We start from the raw sequence: 19,962 nt of genomic DNA on the forward strand, positions 1-19,962 counted from the left end.
CTCTTGGAGGGGGAATCCATGCTGTTTTTTTTAACATTTTGCATGGAGTTCCCCCTAAAGATTCATACCAGACAGTGCCTAGTATTGTCGGAGATCAAAGTCGGATCCCTGTTCATTGAATTCGGACGCATTTCGGACTTCAAGTCGCAAGGCAAAGTCAGATCCAAAGTGGTTAGACTGCCGTGTCGTACCAGTATGAACCCGGCCTTAGTCAAATGTGAATTCGAGGGGAAGATCATAACCTTGTTTTAATACTTGGTGAATTGCAGCTACAGTTTGGACATTTGAGAATCAGTGAAGGACCAGAAGTGTTCTCAAATAGCGAATCAGGTGATCACTCCAAAATTGTATTCCAAAATGCGTTTATTTTCAATACCCATAAGTTGTTGAAAAACGAGTACAGAAACTGCATGTTGTTTAGATGTTTTTCCCTCCTATGAGACTATCTCTAAAAAATAATAATCTCAGTTCTAATTTAATACAAAGCAAACATTTAAAACTCCTCATCCTCTAGCCCTTGTGAAACACGTAGATAGGAGCTTAGGTAGCAGCATATTTGACTGCACACTACACACTCTGTGCTTCAGCTGGCCTTATCTTGATTTCAGAGAATCGGGAATGATTCAATTGACAGGCCTGTGTAGTGTTTGTTAATTTATCCAAGCTTCTAAACATTCGTAGGAACAGCTGGTAGTTTCCCAGCAGGACTGAGGGTCTCATAGGCCCACCTGCTGTCTCACAGATGGAATCTGGGTATGGTTGTAGTTAAAGTTTAGCTGGCAGTTATATCTGTCCTAAAGAGATCTGAAACTTCTTGAAGTAGGTAGGTGGCATCAAACAATTTGCAGAGGATGAAATGCTACCGCTGTCTTCAGATACAATTTGTAAAGTATATTTCCAGAAATCTCTTCCGAGGCACTCGACAAATGCACACAATACAATATCATGGTGAGAGTGGTGAGTCTCAGACATAATACTATTTTATAAAACCTTTTTTTTTCTCTTTTTGTAAGTGAGAGCGTGGACAAATTTAAATTTTTGAAATTCTGGACAGATGCTGGGTTGTACAAATGGGCGATTCTGTTTAATTCCATAGCAGCTCGTATGGTGGGAAAAAGGTGAATAATGTTGAAATTATTCGGCTATTGATGAAGGAGAGCACCTGTGACACACATCTGGCTGTAAGAATGCATCTGTCACCAAAATTAACAAGGCCTGATTCAGCAGTACAAAATGATACCCATATGCTGGAGTTAAAGCGGCTCTGTTGCTAAAATAAGACTGAAAAAGGGTCTCCTGGAATAAAGATTGAATTTACCCTCCTTTCCCTGACAAATGTCACTGTAATGAAGAGAAACAGCCATGCAAAGACTCTTCAGAATTCAGCTCTTCTAGAAGCATTAGTTTCCTGGTCCCCCTACTGCACTCTGTGGTTCCTCCTGTTGACCCCTACTTCATTACAGGCCACAGTAGTAATGAAGGAGCTGTTGGATCAAACCACTGGCTGCAGCAGGAGACCATGATATCAACATTCTCAGAAGTGTCAGGTTCTGAAGTCTTTGGGATTTACAATCCTCTTTTTAGAGCCGGTTCACACTGGGGCGGTACGACTTTGGGGGCGACTCGGCAAGGCATCCTGAAGACGACTTCAGAGGCGACTTGAAAAATTACTTCTGTATAGAAGTCAATGCAAGTCGCCCTGAGTCGCCCCCGAAGTCATACAAGAACCTTTTTCTAAGTCGGAGCGACTTGGGTCGCTCCTATTAGAACGGTTCTATTGAATAGAATGGGACGCGACTTGTCAGGCGGCTAAGTCGCCTAACAAGTCGCCCCAGTGTGAACCGGCTCTTAGGGACTTTGTTTTGACAATATTATCTTAGTACAAGAGTTTTAAAGGTACACCTTAATGAAAACTGAAAATTAAATTAACTGAGCTAGACTACCTCACACATTTAAAGTGGTTGTAAACTCCTCCAAAAAACCCTGTAAGACAAAGGCATAATGAGCTAGTATGCATCGCATACCTTACTTTAGATCAAAGCTGTTTCAGCGGTCCCTGCATACCGATGTGACTGGCAACGTGTCTCCCGGAGTTATTTCCGGGTTTGCATTCTTGACTGTCGGAATTTGGTGTGACGTGTGTATGCAAGCCAAGCTTGAGCGGAATTCCATCGGAAAAAACATTCAACTTTTTTCCGACGGAAATTCCGCTTGTGTGTACAGGGCATAAGCTGTCCAAAAAGAACATTAAAGCAAGAATACAGTTTACCATTCAACATTTAGGCAAAGACCAAGCCTTCTACAGCAATTTGTCAGGGACTGATGAACAAAAGGTGAAGTTGCTTGACCTCAGTAACAGTAGACATGTCTTTAGCAAACCACAGACAGCATGTCAGGAGAACAACCTTGCATCAACTGTAAAGCATGGTGGAAAAGTTATGGTTTGGGATTGCTTTGTTGGTTCAGGGCCTGGGCAGCTTGCAGTCATTGAGTCAACTATGAGTTTTGCATCATATCAAAGTGTGATTGTTTAGAATGTGAAGCCATCTTTTGAAATTTGCAATTTAAAAGTAAATCTTCAATGTGATGATAATCCAAAGCACACTAGCAAATCCCAAATAAATGTCTCAAAATAAAGAAATGTCAGGATATGAACTGGCCTAGTCAGAGCCCTGGTTTAAATGGTTTGAAACACATTGAATAGTTGTGGTGGGGTTTAAAATGGGCAGCACAAACCCCAAATCTTACAACTGAAGAAAATTTAAATGGGTGAGGGTCTCAAAAATTAGTTGATGTCTGTGACGAACCACCTGTCACCCCGCTTGGGAGCTTTCACCAAGATACAGCTTCCTCCATTCTGGAACAAGGAACCAGGTATCACCACTAGTTAAGCTAGAAACTGGAGCTACCTTTATTATAAACTCACACAGAATATATACCACAGTATAAGAACTTGATCACATTATCCTAAACAATGCATACTTTAAACAGTATTATCATTAGTACATCTAACTGTACATTTAATGAACAGTTAACATAAACATACATAGTAAGCTAATCAAAAGCTAGTAACTAACAGCTAACAGTGATCTAATTAAAGTGGTTGTAAAGCTTTACATTTTTATTTTTTAAATAACAAACAGGTCATACTTACCTCTACTGTGAAGCTCGTTTTGCAGAGTGGCCCTGATCATCGTCTTCTGGGGTCCCTCGGCGGCTGTCTCAGCTCCTCCCCACTTCTGGTAACCCCTCCCAAGGGGGTTACCTTGCGGGCGTGCTCCTGGGTCCTGTATGCAGCGTCCATAGCCAACTACAGGACTCGACCCCCCAGCCCTCGCGTCATTGGAGTTGATTGACAGCAGCGCAAACCAATGGCTGCGCTGCTATCAATCTACCCAATGAAGAGCTGAGAAGACCGGGTCGAGATCAAGCACGTTCTCGACGCGGGGCTTTCGAGGGCTCGGGTAAGTAAACCGGGGGGCTGAGGGATGGAAAACATCAGATGTTTTTTTCACCTTAATGCATAGGATGCATTAAGGTGAAAAAACATGAACCCCTTTAACAACTATTCACCTAGACAAGCCTAGGTGACTCAGGTCAGTGCCCACCCAGACAGTTTGGCACCAGTTCCCCATAAAGAAGACCCAGGGCTATCCAAATCTCATTGACCAACTTTCACTTGTGCAAATCTGTCCACTAGACAAGTTATCAGAAGACAAAACTCATACAATGTTCCAGCAGTCTGAAAAAGTGGAAGCACTGTATTTATTGGCGTATAACACTCACTTTTTTACCCTGAAAATAGAGGGTAAACTGTGCCTGTGTGATATACGTAGGGGGCTGTGGAAAGTTTTTTTCCTGAAATTTCCCTCTTAAAGTTAGGGTCCGTGTTATACGCCTGTGCGTGTTATACGCCGATAAATACGGTAATTTATCTTTATTTCTTTAGGAAGTTTGTTGATAAATATTGCTGTCCCAAGTGGATGAGCTTCTTTAACTCTGGAGGAGGGCCACCATATTTCCTCTGGCCATTAACCTATACAAGATTAATATTACACCTTTCCAACCACTAAAGAAGGGAAGTTTTATTGTCTTTATTCAGAGAATTAATCCAAGCCTCGCTCTCGGCATTCATCACGTTGTTGTCCATCATTAGAGAATGATTTGCTCTCTCCATGGGGTCAGAGGTTGAACAGAGCTCTTTTCCATGCTCTGACCAGGAGAAGCAGACAAAATCCTCGGTCTCCTCCATGGGCCATATTCAGTGGGTAGAATGCTAACCCCTAGTCCCCTCCAAAAGCCCCTGTCCTGGTTAGGTTTGTTACAATGTCTGAGAGAGGTGAGTAGTTATTTAAAATGCCTTCAAGAAGTCATTGATGCCAAAGGGGGCAATACCAGCTTCTAAAGGCCAATGGTGTATTTACTTTTCACACAGTACCTCATTACGTTTATTGATATTTTTTTGAATAGATAATTGAAAATGAGAATTTCCCTTGTGTTGTTATTTAAGTATATCACTCTTATTTGTAGACATGGTTTGAATAAAGATCTAATGTTTGCCTGTTCAAATGTGTTGAAAAAGTCAATAATTCCAAAGAGGTGTACTAACGCCTTCACGTGACTGTAAATTGATTGTGCTTTTTGACTAAAGATTAAAGCCCCATACACACCATCAGATTATCTGCAGATTTTTGTCTTCAGATTTACCAAAACCATATAATATGAGGTCAAACCTTAAGGCCCCGTACACACGACCAGTTTCCTCGGCAGAATTCAGCTTCCGACCGAGTTTCTGGCTGAATTCTGCCGAGAAACCCGGCCGTCTGTACACTTTCGGCCGAGGAAGCCGACGAGGACCTCGGCGAGGAAATAGAGAACATGTTCTCTATTTCCTCGTTGTTCTATGGGAGCTCTCGTCCCGCCGAGCTCCTCGGCGGCTTCAGGGCTGAACTGGCTGAGGAACTCGATGTGTTTGGCACGTCGAGTTCCTCGGCCGTGTGTACGGGGCCTAAGAGTTTTCAATTTGTATGCAATCAGGCAGGCCCTTGTACTACATGGTTTTGGTAAATCTGAAGACAAAAATCTGCAGATAATCTGATGGTGTGTATGGGCCTTAAGTGAATCCTCTTGAAAATACAGAGAATCACAACCCGCAATACACTTTCTGGGGGAATGTTTGGATCCCAGAACAGGGCACAGGTCTATCCTCTTCCTTGGAAAAAGTCCACTGTAGAAGGAACTGGACAAGGCGGTTGCCTCTGCCCGAAGCTTGCCATCTACAGGCTGTGAGTGGTATATATTCATATATTTTATTTGGCAAAGTAAAAATACACTTAGGGACCATTCATATTTAAGTGTTACATTGCGGTGTTAATGCACGTATGTGATGGCACGCATTAACGGGTGATAAGTTAATAGATGAAAAACTTGCTTGAAAATTTTTAACAACACAGTACAACACATAGTATCAGCATTAATGGCACCCCTAGCGTGAATGGGCCCTTATTGCTGAAAATACATATATTATATGTATATAAAAAGTAAAGTAGTTGTAAACATACAATGTTATAGACACATTCTAACATACAGTGGGGGAAATAATTATTTGATCCCCTAAAGATTTTGTAAGTTTGCCCACTTACAAAGAAATTAAGGGTCTGTGATTTTTATCATAAATGTATTTTAAATGATAGAGACAGAATATCAACAAAAAATCTATAAATTGAGTTCCACGTTCAGCGAGTAAAATAAGTATCTGATCATGAAGCAAAACATGACTTAGTACTTGGTGGAGAAACCCTTGTTGGCAAGCACAGAGGTAAGACGTTTCTTGTAGTCGGTGACCAGGTTTGCACATATCCTGGGGAGGGTTTTGGTCCAATCTTTTTTACCGATCTTCTCTAAATCCTTATTTTTCTTGGCTGTCTATTGGCAACTTGAAGATTCAGCTCCCTCCACAATTTTTCTAAAGGATTTAGGTCTGGAGACTAGCTAGGCCATTCTATGACCTTAATGTGCTTCTTCTTGAGCGACTCCTTTGTTGCCTTGGTGGTATGTTTTAGCCATTGTCATGCGACCCATCTTCAGTGTTCTGGCTAAGGAAAGAAGCTTCTTATCCAAGATTTTACAATACATGGCCGCATCCATTGGCCCCTCAATGCGTCAAAGTTGACCTGTACCGTTAGCAGAGAAACAGCCCCAACGCATAATGTTTCCACCTCAATGCTTAACTGTAGGGATGGTGTTCTTAGGGTCATAGTCAACATTTTTCTTCCTCCAAACGCAGCAAGTCGAGTTAATGCCAAATAGCTCAATTTTGGTCTCATCTGACCACAGCACTTTCTCATAATCCTTCTCTAAATCATTTAGATGTTCATTGGCATAACTGTACAAGTGCCTTCTTGAGGAGGAAGAAATATTCTGACTATGACCCTAAGAACACCATTCCTACAGTCAAGCATGGAGGTAGAAACATTATGCTTTGGGGCTATAGCAAGAGGCAGTTTGTTGGTGAATGGCTGGAGAGCGGTATAATAATGCATGTCTGCAAGCAACAGTGAAGCATGGTGGAGGTTCCTTGCAAGTTTGGGGCTGTATTTCTGCAAATGAAGTTGGAGATTTGGTGAGGATCAATGGTGTCCTCAATGCAGAGAAATACAGGCAGATACATATTGATCTTGCCATACCATCAGTGAGATGTGTGATTTGCAACAAATGTATTCTGCAGCAGGACAACAACCCCAAACACACAGCCAATGTCATTAACCACTTGCTTACAGGGCACATATACCCCCCTCCTGCCCAGGTGAAATTTCAGCTTTGGGCCCTGCGTCGCTTTAACTAACAATTGCGCGGTCGTGCGACGTGGCTCCCAAACAAAATTGATGTCCTTTTTTCCCCACAAGTAGAGCTTTCTTTTGGTGGTATTTGATCGCCTGTGCGGTTTTTATTTTTTGCGCTAAAAACAAAAAAAAAAACAACATTTTTGAAAAAAAATACAATATTTTTTACTTGTTGCTGTAATAAATATCCCAATTTAAAAAAAAAAAAAAATTCTCAGTTTAGGCCGATACGTATTCTTCTACATATTTTTGGTAAAAAAAAAAAATCGCAATAAGCGAAAAGTTATAGCGCCTACAAAATAGGGGACAGAATTATTATTTTTTATTATTTATTTTTTTTACTAGAAATGGCGGCGATCTGCGATTTTATTGGGACTGCGACGTTATGGCGGACACATCGGACACTTTTGACACATTTTTGGTGCCATTCACATTTATACTGCGATCAGTGCTATAAATATGCACTAATTACAGTATAAATGTGACTGGCAGGGAAGGGGTTAACACTAGGGGGTGAGGAAGGGGTTAAATGTATTCCCTGCATTGTGTTCTAACTGTAGGTGGAGGGGGGGTGACTGGGGGGGGTGACCGATCTGTGTCCCTATGTACAAGGGACACAGATCGGTCTCCTCTCCAGAGACAGGACGCTGTCTCTGTGTAAAACGGCAATGAGAGATGATCTCATATGTTTACATATGAGATCATCTCTCATTGGCCGCACAGATTGCATCGCAAACGGCCACTCTGATTGGCCGTTCGCGGCGATCTGTAATTGGCAACACAGAGTTTCCCCGCTGCGCGCTCTGGAGCGCGCGTGGGGAACGCGCAAAGGGGCGGACGTCAATTGACGTCCAGTTGGATTTTCAGATCCGCGCTGTAGCCGTCATTCGACTATAGCGCGGGTCTGAAGAAGTTAAGAGCTTTCTTCAGTGTAAAGAAGAACAAGGAGCCCTGGAAGTGATAGTTTGACCCCCACAGAGCCCTGATCTCAACATCATGGAGTCTGTCTGGGATTACATGAAGAGACAGAAGGATTTGAGGCAGCCTACATCCACAGAAGATCTGTGGTTAGTTCTCCAAGATGTTTGGTACACCTTACTTTCCGAGCTCCTTCAAAAACTGCGTGCAAGTGTACCTAGAAGAATTGATGCTGTTCTGAAGGCAAAGAGCGGTCACACCAAATATTGATTCGAATTTGGATTTCTCTTCTGCTCATTTACTTTCCATTTTGTTAATTGATAAGAAAATAAACTATTAATACCTCTATTTCTGAAAGCATTCTTAATTTATAGCATTTTTCACACCTACCTAAAACTTGTGCACAGTACTGTATATGAACACACACATGGAGAGAATTTTAGAACCACTTTAAACACATCTTTAAGCCTAAGTATTCATATGTGCAGGACGGGAATGCGTTCCTAATCACATGATTTCTTCACCCGCAGGTAATATGCATTGCTCTTTGGCAGAAACTTAAGGGTTCCATTAATTCCTAATTCACCCCCATGCATCAGAGAATGCAGCGCATTTTTGTGTGTGTGAAATTGCATGGTGCCTCGGCACGTTCAGCACAATTTAAGAAATGGTCGACGACTTATTTCTTGGCATTTCTCATGGGTACAGCAGCCAATTCAAATAATCGGTTGCTGTAGTCGCGAACCTGTGCCTGCGCAAATGCGGACATGTAAACCTACTCTAATTAAAGGTTTTAGAAACACTTTCCTTGAACAGATCTTATAAATCTGAGTGTTATTCCCGAACATCAGGCAATGTTGTCAACTGCTGCAACACAAGATATAATAAACTGAGAACGTTAGGCATTTAAACCTAAACTCCTAGCAAAAAGCTAAATAGAGAGATTAACAGGCATATAGGAGAACTTTTTTTAGCTGCTGAAGGGTTTGTACATCTGTCCATCCAGTCCTGAGATCTACACAACTCAGCACAGCCTTGTCTGGCAAGAAGAGGACCAGATTTTTCCTTTCTGCAGTCAAGTAACACTTATGCCGCGTATAACGAACGTTTTTCACCCTGCTCAAAAAACAAAGTTTTTCCAACTTCATCATGCGATGCGATGCATACCAGCTCATTATGCTTTTGTCTTACAGGCTGTGGGCTAGATTCAGGTAGGGGCGCGCATTTTTACGGCGCCGCAGCGTATCGTATTAACGCTATGCCGCCGTAAGTTAGAGAGGCAAGTGCTGTATTCACAAAGCACTTGCCTCCTAAGTTACGGCGGCGTAGCGTAAATGGGGCCGGCGTAAGCGCGCGTAATTCAAATGAGGATGAGGGGGCGTGTTTTATGTTAATTCTTGGTTACCCAACGTGATTGACGTTTTTCCCGAACGGCGCATGCGCCGTCTGTGGAATTTCCCAGTGTGCATTGCTCCTAAGTACGCCGCAAGGACGTTATTGGTTTCGTGAACGTAAATTACGTCCAGCCCTATTCGCGAACGACTTACTCAAACGATGTAAAAAAATCTAAATTCGACGCGGGAAGTACATCCATACTTAACATTGCGTACGCCTCATAATAGCAGGAGCAACCTTACGCCGAAAAAGCCTAACGTAAACGACGTAAAAAAATAGTGCCGGGCGTACGTAAATTTGTGAATTGGTGTATCTAGGTAATTTGCAAATTCTATGCGGAAAACGACGGAAGCGCCACCTAGCGGCCAGCGTAAATATGCACCCTAAGATACGACGGTGTAAGAGACTTACGCCAGTCGGATCTTAGGCTAATGTCGGCGTATCTTGCTTTCTGAATACAGAAAGAAGATACGCCGGCGCAGCTTTGAATTTACGCGGCGTATCTATAGATACGCCGGCATAATTCAATGCTGAATCTAGCCCTTTTTCTTTTACATTGGGGTATACAACCTCTTTAAATTATAACGCAATACATTAAAAAACACGCTAAAAACAGATTTGCATTTTCAGATTTTTTTTTAATGTATTACAATGCACCAGAGTCAATGGGTCCTGACAGATCTCCTTCCCACCCCTCCCCTGCAATAGGAGAAGCGGCAGACTGATAAGGTCATCTCTCTGTCACTCTGCTCTCTTCTCATATTAGCATTCTCCTTGTTAACCCAAGAGCACTACAGCACAAATCACAGCCTCTTTGTGTTGCTTCTTTCTCTCCTGGTCTGAGCTGTACAGGGACTGCATGATATTGCTATCAAGTCAGATTCTGGTATTTAGAAAAAATAAAATAAAAAATACATTTAATGGTATTTTAGTAATACAGCACTGTATTAATTTGTGGCTTTTATATCTGCATTGAGTTCAGCTTTCAAAGTCTGAAAAAAGGACAGTTCCCGATGCCTGTGACATTAGGTGTAGAACATAAGAAATGTAAAAAGAACATTTTAGCTCTGGATTTTTATTGATATAGTAACATGTTCAATGATTTTTTTATTTTTTTTGTAAGAAGTGTTTTTTTCTAGGAAGAGAGTAGTGAAGCAGCAGAAAATTCCGCAAACACAGATAAATATGTGAGTTAGCAGTTGTTTGGTAATAACTAGTGCTCACCATTCTCAATCACTCCTTCCATCCAGGCAAGCCTTGTCGCGCAGCGTTCTTATCTCGCGGAATGGGCTAATTGAATTGGCATGTACATCTATTTGAGGAAACAGGTCGGCGAGGTCTTGTTTTGTGTCAAGGCTCATTGTATACTACTGCTTTTTTATCTGGGGAAATTGGGATTGCGGCTCGATAACAGTATTACTGCAAACGAATGGACACTTTTACTAAGCCATTATGTAGTTATTTATTTTATGTGACAATACACGTTATTTTTCCTTACATTGCTCAGTCATAACAATCACTATAATGCACTGCAACCAATCAGCATTTAAAGCCGAATTGAACCTAAAATTTTTAAAACGGCTAACAGGGTAGGGGCAGGTTGGGTTTTTATGACAGGAGGGACCCTGCCCTAACTGTCAGCGGTAATGTACACTCATTTACACATTTACGTCACCACTCGGCACATGCAAAGGCGTGACATCACTACGACCCAGCTATTCAAGTGGCCAAACTTGGAAGAAAGATCGGGAGAAGGAAGGAAGTACCCATGACCAGTAATGCAGCACTAGAGGGGATCGTTTGACAGGTTTGTAGGCAAGTGCAGTCTATAGTCTTCGATGAAGGTGGCGCTTGTTGCAGATGGGGAACCTAGTTCCTCTATGGTTTCCTCGGTCACAGGGAGGCAACTATCCAAATGGATACTGGCGCCCCATGGGACTTTGGTGGGCATCTTGGGTCAAGCAGAGTCTCTTTAAGACTTTGTCACCCAGATACGGGGTGCATTTTGTCAGTGGCTAGTGTGGGGATAGGTCACCCATCTGACAGTAATTAGAACCAAGAAAAGGTTCCGTAGGAGTAGAGAAAACAAAGGGGCTACTCTACCCTTTCTGAAAAGCCTCCCCCTTGGGTATAGCTTCATTCTGCTCCTTGTGGCAGATGCCGTTGCCATTCCTGGGTCTCCAGACTTCTGTTCTCTCACTGTTGCACCTAGTAAGTGGTCGCGGGCAGGTTGTCTTCCCACTGAGCTGGTTGAGTACTGTTTTGAGAATTTTTGCTACAATATACTTCTGTCACTTCGCTTGGACTCCATGGGCCGGATTCAGATAGAATGCTCTATCTTTCTTCCGGCGTAACGTATATGAGATACGTTATGCAGCCATAACTTTGGGCGCAAGTTCCGTATGCAGAAAGAACTTGCGCCCTTAGTTACGGCCGTGTAACGTATGTGTTGCGGCGTAAGCCCGCCTAATTCAAATGGGGTTGTTAGGGGCGTGTTTTATTTAAATTTCACTTGACCCCTCGTTTCTGACGTTTTTTTTTAACGGCGCATGCGCCGTCCGAAAAATATCCCAGTGTGCATTGCTCCAAAGTACGCCGCAAGGACGTATTGGATTCGACGTGAACGTAAATGGCGTCCAGCCCTATTCGCGAACGACTTACGCAAACGACATAACATTTTCAAATCTCGGCGCGAGAACGACGTCCATACTTAACATTATCTACACCTCATATAGCAGGGGTAACTATATGCCGAAAAAAGCCTAACGTAAATGACGTAAAAAAATGTGCCGGCGGGACGTACGTTTCTGAATCGGCGTAAATACCTAATTAGCATATTCCTTGCGTAACTATACGGAAGCGCCACCTAGTGCCCAGCGTAAATATGCAGCCTAAGATACGACGGTGTAAGACACTTACACCGGTCGGATCTTAGGGAAATCTATGCGTAACTGATTCTCTGAATCAGGCGCATAGATACGACGGCCCACAGGAGATATGCCTCCGTATCTCCTATCTGAATCCGGGCGAGTTTAATTGCGCTTTAACTTATGTTTTGTGAGAGTTGGGTGAGTGTGCAGTGGAAGCAAATTTTAGAATATGCAAGATGTGCGTTCAGCTATGTGTTAGAACCAGAATGTGATTTCAATTACAAAGGTTTGTAAAATGTAGCTTTACCAGTGAGGGTGACAGTCTCAAATTCCACTTCTGTCATCAGAATTTGACAATTGCACACCCAGTCTTACCCTGTGTAGAGATTTTCAAGCTTGCGAAACAACAATCTGAGCACCGCTAGATTAAGAGTGATCTTTCCTGGGGTTGGTTAACTCTGCAATTAACCCATTTCACACCAGATCGTAGAGACCACTATGTGTTTTTATTAAAACTGCCAAACCAGACAGGAATATAGCAGAATTTTATATATGCTAGCTCACACATAGGCAAGGATTCTTTTATTTCTGATGAGAGTATTTAAAGATTCCACTTTTTTAGGTATTGGAATGCGTACTGTGTGGTCCCGCTCGTTCCGGTTTAGACATCCCTAATGATTCAGACAGAGTCACTGGCCCTCAGAAATTAGTCTTAGCATTGTAAATGGTTCCAGTGGAAAACAAGCCCTCCAGCTGCCAAATGGTCTTTTTGACCATCCAGAGGGTGTTATCCAATCAAGAGCATTAAGAGTGTGATATAGGAGTGTTAAAGTATTTATTTATATATTTTAATAGACACTCCCTCATTGACAGTTTTTGGAACTATATTACTATTTCATGATGCCCATATATGTACAGTCAACAACAAAAGTATTATTGCATAGAATATTATATTAATATAATATTATTGCTTAGAATGAAATCATGATTTGATAGAGACCAGTCATGATATAGATCTTATATATAACTTCCTCAGAAAGGGCAATGTGCCCCATCAGTTTTCTGCACTTTGTAATATCAGGGTGTTTGGTATCTAACAGATCATTGTATAACTTTTTTTAAAGTTTTGAATAGTGGGGGGGGTTTAGGGTGCATTTGCACCTGTGAATGCACCCTGCTGGCAAATAAGAGGACCCCAGTTGAGGTTCCTGTGATTAACTGCAAGTAGGCATCCCAACTGAAAGAAATGGGAGGCTACTGGTTCTCACAGCTAATCATCCCCACTTGCACGTAATCTGTCATGCTGCGATCACATGCAAGTGATTGGCCCCAGATGCAGGCAGCCTGTGTCCAGGGCCACTCACCTGCATGTGATCAGAGCATGACAGATTACATGCAAGTTGGTGTGATTAGCCAGCAGCCTCCCATTGCTTTGATCAAGGCTGCCTACTCGCAGCTAATAACAGGAACCTTCACTGGGGTTCTCACGTGTAGATAGCAGGCTGACATTCTATCCAAAACAAAAGTTGTGGGTATAGATATACTTTAAAGGGAATTTATAGGTTAGGGCTCCATGGTCCCACACACCCCATTAAATGCCCACCCAACACCCTTGTGGTCCCTTTTGATTAGCAGCATCACTACTTTCTAGATAACAGATTCCCATCAGTTTCCCATGGAACACCTGTGCATCCCTGTGTGGTCAAACACAGCCCTCAGGAGGGTTTATGTTGTAGTATGCCCATGTGAATGAGGCCTAACTATGTAAGTGTATAACAATGATATTCACTTGGGTGAGGTTTTGCATGTTTTTTCTTTCTTGAGTTGCTCCAGTTTTCTCCTGCAAGCCAAAACACACACAAGTAAGTTAAAATTCATCTGCCCAAACTAACTCTATCGTGCCTGCAGCACCATAAAAAGGCCAGTAGGCTACCATCCCCTTTACAGATTTATGTGACTAGTCTCCGTGAAGACGTTTTAAATCTGTTGGCTCTGTGTAGATAAAGTACATGCATGAGAAAGTGCAGCATCATGGCTTTCCATAGTACAGGAATCGAAGGATTCTGGGAACACGCAACAGTCACACCGGTACAGCGAAAGGATAATGAGTACAGGACAAGTAGAGCTGAGGACAAACAAGGTTATCAGTACCTACCCATTACCAGAAGGTACACATAAAACAGACACATAATACCTGAACTTCCTTCAGGGAATTGTTGTTATGACATGGAAAAGGAAATGGTCACCGCCGACAGCAGAGAGCTTGTTAATGACTGGGAAAGACTTTTCATGCCGCGGATTGATAGACTTTTCAGTAAAGGTCAGGAGACTCCAGTTAAAGGTTGATAAATTCTGAGCTATTAATAATCTCCTCTGCAGAACATGATATGATTTTCAATGTGGGAGCAAGTGTGTGTCATTTATTTTATACTTGTCTTTATTTTACTTGTAAAAATGCATTAATTTGATGGGTTTTTTTCTTTGCTTTTTTTCCTTTAGGCCTAGACTGAGAACTGTTTTCTATTAATTCTCCTCTAGATATATACAGTTACCTGTACAGACTGCTCATCCAGAAAGTCGGGAGCTTTCCAGATGCTTAGGCAACTACTGACAATCAGTACCAGGACAGGTTCTTCCACCACCAATGGTGAGGAAGCCGATCTGTTCCCCCTCTTCTTCTCCTAATGTATTATGTAGAATGGGCTACCACCCTGCGCCCGTTCTTTGCCCCTTTGCTCCAACTGTCCATAGTTGGCATAGCAATGCATTGTGCACAGGTTCGGATTTACTCCCTTTTGCTGCCCCAAGGCCGGGTCCTTCAATGCCGTCCCCCCACACATACACCATCACATAGGGGGCTTTCATCCAGACTGGCCTAGGGCACAACACATCAGGGTAAAGTGCACATCAAGGCATGGTACAGAGCTCAGCACATCAGGCCACGGAATATCAGGTTACAGGGCACAGCACATCAGGGTACAGCACATCAGGGTACAGGGCACAGCACATCAGGGGGCAGAGCCCAGCACATTAGGGCATGGGGCACATCAGGGCACAACACGTACAGGGCACATCACATCAGGGTACAGGGCACAGCACATCAGGGCCTATCACAGCCCATCAGGGCACACCACATTGAGGCACAGCACATTGGGGCACATGGCACATCAGGGCACGGGGCACATCAGGGCACAGGGCACATAGCACATCAGAACACGGGGCACAGGGCACATCAGGGAACATAGCACATCAGGGCACAGGGCACATCAGATCACATCAGGTCACATAGCACATCAGGGCACAGGGCATCTCAGGGCATAGGGCACATAGCACATCAGGGCACATAGCACATCAGGACACAGGGCACATCAGGACACAGGGCACATCAGGGCACATAGCACATCAGGGCACATGGCACATCAGGGCACATGGCACATCAGGGCACATTGCACATTATGGGGCACATCGTTTACCAGCCAGTATGTAGAGTAGCGCATACTTTATGCAGATCTTTAGCTATCATAGTTTCACGGGTGTGCAAAACTATAAATCTTGACATGTTTGGTATCTATTTACTCGGTGCAACTTTATCTTTTATATTTTACCAAATTGGGTATTATATGCATTATGTGGTGCACTAAAGTGTATTTTTTTCTGAAAATTTGTGTTTGAAAAACAGCTGCAAAAATGTTGTGCGAACATACAGAATTGCAACAACCACAGCACTGGTATCTTCCTCCAGGTTCTTATGGGTGCTGGCCTTTAACCATTTTGATTGGCCGGAGCAGGATGACAGCACTCAGTGCAGTCATCCTGGCACACTGGTACTGTGCCAGAATGTAAACTGAGTTGCTCATGCCCAGCTCAGTGAAGATTCTGCAAAGAATTGCCAACTGGCAAGTAAGTGTACTTTCTGGCTGTAGAGATATTGGATACATTTTCTGCGATAAATTAAGAGGGACTGTCCCTGATTTGGAACAAAGTCCCTCTGTCCCTCTTTCCTTCCCATTTGTCCCTCATTTTGATTTTATCTATAGACACTTGCCGACGCAACATATATATATATATATATATATATATATATATATATATATATTTTTTTTTTTTTTTCCCCAAAAAAATTGCACTTGAAAAAATGCTGCGTAAATACCGTATGACATAAACTAATTGCAACGATCCCTATTTTATTCCCCTGGGTCTCTGTTATAAAAAAAATATATAATATTGGGGGTTATAAATAATTTTCTAACAAAAAATACTAAATTAAACTTTGCAAAAAGTGCCAGAAAAGGCCTGGTCCTCAAGTGGATAGAATTGTATATAAAATGCACTTTTTATTTTTCAAAAAGTGTTTCCCAGTGCTAAACCTTTAATCCAATTTCTAAATTGCTACATTTGTAAATTTCAAGAGCCAGTATAAAGAAATAGTAATGTTAATAAAAACAAAACAAAAAAAAAAACACCCATGTGGGTTTAACTAATCCTTTTTTTTAATAATTCTTTTTTGAGGGGGGCATTGCAGGGGGTGTATCCTATGCCTTAATACTTTTGCTAATAGGTGTCCCTCGTTCCCGTTTCAAAAAGTTGGGTGGTATGCTGTTTGTAATGTTTTACACTTTACATTAAGTTCTGCTTTAAGTAATTTGAGATTATATTACTAGTGAAGGAAACTAGATGTCAAACTCTGAAAGACAAAAGTTGATCAACAGATTGAGTTTTCCTAAATAGCGTTCTGCTGTGCCTGAGGCTAACTGAATAATACGCATAATCTTATAACAAAGGATGGAATGCCACAGGGACTTTGACTTTACATTGTAAACATTAATAGGCAGTTAATTTTTGACCTGGCTGTACTAAATTATTCTAGAATATCTACACACTGTTGGTTAAACTATGTTTGCCACTCATTTTTACACTTGGGCACACTTACGACGAGTCACTTAAAGGATAATTAATCTTTACTATGAACTCAGGTGTGAATCAAGTTGAACACACCAATATGCATTACACATGCATCTACAACAAAAAATATCTCCAAATTGATGTTAGTAAGCACACCCAAACTAGAAAAGTAAAGGATATGCAGTCCAGTTGTCGGTTTTGACCCATGAAAACGGTCCATCAGACCATTCTCATCGGTTTAACCTATCGTGTGTACGCGGCATTAGGTTCCCTTTCTGTCTTGTGAGTTCCAAACGTTGCTGTTCTAATATTAACCTTTGTTGTTGATCTTGCTCATCCAGACCATACTTTTAGTCTGCCTACCTTAACCCGTGACATTTGACTATGTGTGTTCTCTCTGAGTTGGTGTTAGTGCTTGGGTGGGAATGTTACTCCTGGCAACTGCCCCAGTCTATGTACATATGTCTATAAGTCTCATCCTTTTGGCTCCATAATTCTCATCCAAACCCATCTGACTTTGAGGACTTATAGTACAGGTGGTCCCCGGTGTCACGTACCTGGTTGACGAGCCCGACGTGCAAGGAGTGGCTGCCTTTGCTCCTCTGACCACGAGACCCCTGGTAGAGCAGACAGGGGGCTCGGGGGTACAGAGTTGCACGAGTGCCGGTTGCAGCGCTGGTGCTGAGCTGAGAGGAGCTCCAGAGGTCCCGGACTGCGTAGGGAAGCAGGTGCAGGCTGGCGGACCCAATAGGCAGGTGGAGGCGCAGGAAGCAGACGAGGCAGCAACAGCGGGGAAGGTGTATTGTAGTCCAGTGGGGACAAGTCCCAGCAGAGGGATACACTGATGGGTATTGGATCCGGTACAGGTGCGGTAGGCAAGCAGAGTTAAGTCCAGGCAGAGTCGGCAACAGGTGGGCAGCAGAAGGTACAGTGGGTCAGGCAGGAGAATGGTCAGACGATCCGTAGTCAGGGCAGGCGGCAGGCAAGGAGAAACAGGTACAAGCCGGGTGATCAGGAACAGGTACAACAGGAACAAGGATACAAGGGTCACAGGGAGCGCTGTAGACAGGTCAGCAAGAAGTGCAGGGATCAGGATCCTTTTGAATCCAAGTTTGGCGCCAAAACGGCGTCCTCACGCGCACGCGCGCTGCCGCCGCCGGTGCGCGCGCCTGTGCGCATTACGGTGCGCGATTGTGCCACGATTGCGCCGCGATTGCTAGTGCGCGCGCCCGTGCGCGCCGAAGTGCCGCTACTGCCATCTAGTGGCCGAAATTGTTCATGACACCCGGGTTACAAACAAGATAGGGTCTGTAGGTTTGTTCTCAAGTTAAATCTGTTTGTAAGTCGGAACAGGTACATTTTTTAAGTGAAGCTCCAGCCCAAAAACATTTTTTTAAGCTTTTTGGATAGCATAGGAAAGGGTTATCACCCCTGTAACATTTATTTTGCTGTCTATGCCCCTGTTCAGAAGATTTCACCTCGCTTTCTGTCCCAATGACAATTGGAATTAGAATATTTTGGGTTGTTGTGGAATTAAGGATTGGTGATAAAGCATCAGGGGAGGTATCTTTTACCCATAATAACTCTTACAGGAGTGAATTTCCCTTCCTTGGGGTAGATTCACTCTCACTTCCTGTTGTCTCCCTCCATTTGTAAGTAGGAGTTGCTTGTAAGTCGGATGTTTGTAAGTAGGGGACCGCCTGTATACCAATTATTCCCCAGCAGCCCCCTTGCTCCGTTCTAGATCCTGTTGAGTCTCTGGACTGCTGGTCCAATTACCATTCTTGCCTGCACCTATGGGTCTAAAGCCACCCTTCCTAGGCTTTGTAATTGGCCATATAAGTTTATTTTCAAGAGATGATGAGTAGAGCAGCAGTGGTTACGGAGCCTGAACTAGTTTCGGTAATATTATGACTTGTGTAAACTTATCCTTTAACTGTATCTTTTACAGTAGGCCAACGTCCCCAAAGAATGACTGGCCTTTATTTTATTTAGAGTAAGTGTGTTCCGATGTCAGATTGGTAATTTAATACAGATAAGGTGTCACCCTACATTGCACATGTGTAGTTATAGCTATATTAGCCAGTTTGGCCTTCCAGCATGCAGTCCGCCGGAGTATTGATTTGTTCAGGCAGTAAATGAGTAAAGCTGTTTAGTGGCTTGTATTGGCAGGGATTTCCAGTTTACACTCCAGCCACATGAATGACACACTTGTGACCCTTTTAGTGCTTACTTTTTTTTAACAGTGAAGGTTCCTTGTAATCAGAATGTGTATTCCTCAGTTAAACAAGACCCAGGTCCCTTATCTATGGCAACATAGGTTGCCCAAAAAACAAAGTCTTGTATGTCTCCAACAAAGCCAAAATGGATAAAGATTTTTCTAAAATAATTGAGAAATTATCATTACTATTACTGAATACTGTTGAAAAAAGATAAAGAAAGCCAGACAGCATTGACAGTGGAACCTGCTGTAAGCCCTAGCAACCAATTAGATTAAGTTTACTGTAGTGAGACCAGAGTGAGATGAATTTCATTTTCTTTATTTATTAACCCCATTCATATAAAACGTACATATTCTGTGTGCTTTACAGAGAATAGTTAATCGCTTTCAACATTCCCTTCCACATTGAACTTGCAGTCTAATGTCCCTGCCACAGTTATATACACATCAACAACCTCACGTCACAAACATGTGTATGTACTGTAGCTTCCTCAATGTTAGTGTAGCATTATACATTAACAGATTGATATTTGGTAACTTAGTTTACGTGTGCTGTGGTTCCAATTCACCCTACGCATGTCACTTATTGTTTTAAGGTGATATATGCCAGAAGAGGTCAGGTCTCATGGTCGTGGAAGTTGGAATGAGATCATACATGTGAGATGTGATTGTATACCAAGTTTGGTGCTACCCCAGAGCAGGACCCTTGTATGAGACAATGGACGTAAGGCAGCCATACATTAATCAAAATTTGGCCAGTTCAGCAGGGTGAATTTTAATCCATGTATAAGCAGGCTGGTTGCACACAAGTTAA

General features: G+C 42.7%; 1 long non-coding RNA gene across 1 annotated transcript in view; it reads right to left on the reverse strand.

Moving 5' to 3' along the window:
- LOC120943418 overlaps positions 1-14,315 on the reverse strand; it is a 97,285-nt gene extending 82,970 nt beyond the window's left edge. Inside the window, exon 1 of the long non-coding RNA XR_005750287.1 lies at positions 14,220-14,315. This is a non-coding gene — a long non-coding RNA (uncharacterized LOC120943418). The remainder of the gene's footprint in view (positions 1-14,219) is intronic.
- Between the last annotated feature and the right edge of the window lie 5,647 nt (positions 14,316-19,962).

This window comes from Rana temporaria, chromosome 6 (assembly GCF_905171775.1).
Source record: "Rana temporaria chromosome 6, aRanTem1.1, whole genome shotgun sequence".
Lineage (NCBI taxonomy): Eukaryota > Metazoa > Chordata > Amphibia > Anura > Ranidae > Rana > Rana temporaria.